Below are 4,702 nucleotides of genomic sequence, written 5' to 3' on the forward strand. Positions count from 1 at the left end.
GTATGTATGTATGTATCACTATAAGAAGCCACAAGTAAGTAGGAGAATAAAGCGTCTGAGAACCCCGGTTAACCGTGAAGGCCCTTGAGGCCATGTCCGCAAACTCTAGTAAACCGGACACTCAACGTACGGTCAAGATAGCCGCTGACACTCTGTTTGCTACATACGTAAATTCAGAATTGATTCTCAGTACCATTCGTACTTCTTCGTGAGAGCAAATCACTTCTTCAAGTGGGTGCACGTAAACCGAGCTATTCGTTACATCTTAAGTAAAGTCTTTCACGGGAGAATTTTTGCTGTCAAAAGTAGGCATATGGAAGGTGAATCACTGCAAGGTCATCCCTTCTAATGCAGCTGTCATAGCCGTACCCCCCTTTTCGGCGGTGTAACCCTAATATAACAAATGAAAACATCGAAGCTCCAACTATGGATGTAACGAATAGCTCGGCTTACGTGAACCCACTTGAAGAAGGGATTCGCTCTCACGAAAAAGTACGACTGGTACTTAGAATCAATTCTGAATTTACGAATGAAGCAAACAGAGTGTCAGCGACTATCTTGACCGCGCCTTGAGGTTACTTAGCGGAGAAAAGTGTTCTATAGATGATAAACACACGTCGCCAACCGATAATACGACCATGATGATGAAACTGGTAACAGAATGCGCCTGGGACGCTTACATTCGAGGGTTACTCGATGAGATGGCCACTTTGGTAGATTCTCGCAATCCTAAAGATTTGCATGAGGCCTACAAACATACGCCACAGATTAAAAAGAGGCAGCGATGTGCCAACAAAGTAAAGGCAACTTCGCGGTCTCCAACCATCAATTATTTCGGTATAACGAACCCAGTCTGGAGCATACAAGATCGCGTAGCCATACTTAAGACAACTAGGAGAAAATCAAAAACAACGAAGAACAGAGAAAATAAACAGTGTGTCTTTTATTAAAGTTAGTGATGTCAACTAACGGCAGGTCTCTGCTCTTAATTCATTTTTCAAAATTTAGTACAATTAAATCGAGCTCGAAAAAAAGCTCGGGTCCATTGGACCCAGGGTGCTCATTGAGGGTTAATGATGAGGAAAAAGAACTTGTGAAAGCCTGGGTAAATGATTTCACCGATTTTTTCTGTATCCCGGTATAACGCTGAACATCACGAACAAGATTCAAAATCGAATTATGATGCTAGATGAGAGTGATCTCAAAGAAGCCACATCGCTTTCCCCGAAATTCCCTGGTGCAAATGGAAGCTCAAATTGAAATGCAGCTCAAAAGATGTACGCCTCGGGGGAGAAAATATTGGGTCGTTATAAATTACAGAGTCCTTAATAAAAAAGGTATTCGGTGACGAGTACCCTTTATCTAATATTTTCGAGCTACTTGACTAACTAGGACAGGAGCGCTACTTTATAGTATCCGATTTGGTGAGTGGATGCCATCAAGTATAAATTCACGAAGACGACAGGGTAAAAACAGTATTTTCTATGGAAGAGGACATTTCGAATGCTAACGAATTTATATGGGTATAAAAAACGCTTCCGCGACCCTTCGTCGCCTTATGGACAACGTCCTAAGGTAGATGTTCAGTTCAGGAGCCTTTGTTTACTTGGATGATATCGTAATATATTCGAAACTCCAGAGGAACACGCTAAAAAGTCTCAGAGAACTTTTAAACGACTAAGGGAAGCGAATCTTAAATTACATACTATTGGGTATACTAAAGCTATTTCTACATGGCTCATAACACTGAACCATACCTATGCATTAACTGGACTAAATACATGCTATCGATGTTGGAGCATAAGAAAATCTCTGATCTACTTATAAAACTCAACGTTATTCACACGGTGCGTAAAGTATACCAGCATCCATTCTCTCTAACATCTGCACAAATTCAACCGAATATCAAAGACAACCAAGATCATGCTTCGAAGGTTCTGTTTCCTATACACAGACCCGAAGTAAGTGTATTCGAGGTTGTTAAACTCTCTGTAATCGCCATCATTCTCCGAAAAGGAAAGTTGAAGTACTATTGGATGTGCCCCTATTAGAAAATACCGAGTTCACACTCTACAGTATACATTAAGTTCCCGTTCAACAGTCTATCGTGGAAAATGGCACAGGAAAAGCCTACATGCGCTCTGATTTCTCACATATTTTGGTCGAGGAAAAAGAACGAACCTATCTACTTATGACTAATACGAAACTTGAACATTGTCAAGAATTACCTACATACAGGATGTTTCGTGGCACCTTACCGGTGTACAAAAGTGTGAGGTTCCATTCGTACTAATGTGAAATATTGCTTAATTCGAAATTGTCAACGGTTGGGTTATGCAACATCATGGTGTCTTAGAACCAACAATGGAACCAACAACATTACTAGAAGACCCTCTCCTCACTCAATTGCTGAATCGAATCCACACAAAAAGATCTAATGGCCGATCTAGTCTGTCCTCCTAGACCCAATGGGCGAATTATGTTGAAAGGGATTAGATGGATGCAAATATCTTCAGGATGTAAGATGAGGAGCAACTAAGGGTGTAACCATTGCTATCTATGAGCCCCTACTTAATTTAAGTCTTTCAACGATGTGCACAAAATGAACTGCATTTATAAACTACCTACGAATTTCGAAACCTACCAGACAGAATACTATGAAGTTCCCAATGTCAGAAACTACAAAGCAAACCACCAAGTCTTTGATCAATTAGAGCAGCAACTATACGACCTTAGTATATAACAACAAAGTAGAATAAAAAAGTAATTTACAATTCACGCTACGTATGTGGGTCTAGGACTGGCAGCCACTGGCATTCTACTTAACTTCAGCTACACTAAGCTAATTATAGCTTGTTTGGGATGTTTGAACCTCTATTGCAAATGTTTTCCATCCAAACGAGACAACTACAATATAGTACAGGCGCGAAACACCACCATCACTGTGAAGATAATACCAACGACGCCTCAGGAGTAGGAGTCTATCGATAATCAAGAACTAAGTGCCTTACTCAGAAGTAAGCCTGTGTCGACAATTCCTAACAACGCTTCAACTAGCACAGCGATCAAGATGCCTAAGCTGGTACTACAGCCTGCCTAAGACAGTCCAGGTTCCCATACCCATGATGCTTCACGGTATACCCAGTCCCTTCAAGACGGTTTTCGGTTCGGTTTTGATTCCTCTAGAATCAAACCGAAGGGCCTATGATAAAGCCACCGAACGCGTCCTCGCCCTGAATGGGAATACATGGCACGGTTGCATGCACATCAACACCAAGGTTTCTCTCAAGCCTAAAGATCTGGCTGAAATGGATGACGAGCTTCGTGGACATTTTTCCGAAGAATCCGACCTCTGGGCTATCAATTATTGAGTGTATAATGCAGCGAGAGCTTTCGCCGATGCGAACCGTAAAACAAAACCAACGGTTGGTCATAAGACCAAAAGACGAATGCATCAACTTGCCATAAAGATAGGCTGGGCAAGACCGTGCGCGTTCCGCATTCAGTGTGTGATTGATTACATCAAATCTGGCAGGAATTTTACCGCCCAGGTTCAAAAGTGCGCACGCGAACTCCGGACCCGTTATCACACGCTTAACAAGTCAAAGCTGCTGACCATCAGGCAGCATATTGTTGAGAGAATACGGATACTATCTAATGCGAAGAGAAGTCTAGAGCGGAGTTAGATGTGGGTCAGAGAAAATCAACAGTTTCTCTCTGACCCATTTCGACTTTTCCAAGGTGAAAAAAGTATTAAGAGGGATGAAGAACTATTCTGCACCGGTACCAGATTCTATCAAAACCTTCTGGTGGAAGAAGTTTCCTCCAACCCATCAGCATTTTGCCCGTATTTTCACCTCATATTTAAAGTCGGAAGACCCGATTCCGGAGTGGTTAATGGAAGGGCGCACAATACTCCTGTCGAAAATAGGCAACTTAGCTGACTCGAAGAATTACAGGTCAATCACTTGTCTGAATACATTCTATAAGATATTCACAGCTATCCTAAAGGATAGGGTTGTTCGGGCAATTGAACCTGTGTCGCAAAAAATGTATGAACAACGAAAGCTTTCGATTCAACCACCCACAGACTTATTATCTGTCTTTTGGAAAGTTTATAGGTTCATCCGCAAATCGTTAGGTGCATAGAGAGATTGATGCCGCTTTGGAAAATTAGATTTACTATCTTATCTGGAAGAAATCGTGTGACAACAAGGTCAACTTTCAGAGACGTGTCTTTCAGGGCGACACTATAAGCCCACTCCTCTTTTGCTTTACATTATTGCCACTATATCTAGCACTTCGCCATTCCGACGGGTACTTGTGCGGCAAACCTGCAGATCGAAAGTACAAGGTCACTTATATATTTTACATGGAAGATCTTAAGATCTATGCTAAAAACAAAGAGCAACTACATCTAGTTTTAGTGAATGTCGAAAGATATACTAAGGGAATTGGAATGGAATTTGGGTTAGACAAATGCGCCATGGTTAATTTGAAGCGAGGAAAACTTACTGGCATACCTGAAGATCCTGAGCTCGTTGATAGAAGTGCTATACGACACATTTGCGCTGGAGAGAATTCTACATGCCTGGGCGTTCTACAGAGCCGCATTTAGGATGTGACATCTATAAAGGATACTCTCCGAAGCAGATACAAACGTCTCATCCGACAGATTTGGTCTTCCGAACTGTCGGCGAGG

At 41.8% G+C, this 4,702-nt stretch overlaps 1 protein-coding gene across 17 annotated transcripts in view; it reads left to right on the forward strand.

Moving 5' to 3' along the window:
• LOC117180904 (angiogenic factor with G patch and FHA domains 1) overlaps positions 1 to 4,702 on the forward strand; it is a 600,913-nt gene that overhangs the window by 299,314 nt on the left and 296,897 nt on the right. The window lies entirely within an intron of this gene.

Source organism: Belonocnema kinseyi, chromosome 9 (genome assembly GCF_010883055.1).
Source record: "Belonocnema kinseyi isolate 2016_QV_RU_SX_M_011 chromosome 9, B_treatae_v1, whole genome shotgun sequence".
NCBI lineage: Eukaryota > Metazoa > Arthropoda > Insecta > Hymenoptera > Cynipidae > Belonocnema > Belonocnema kinseyi.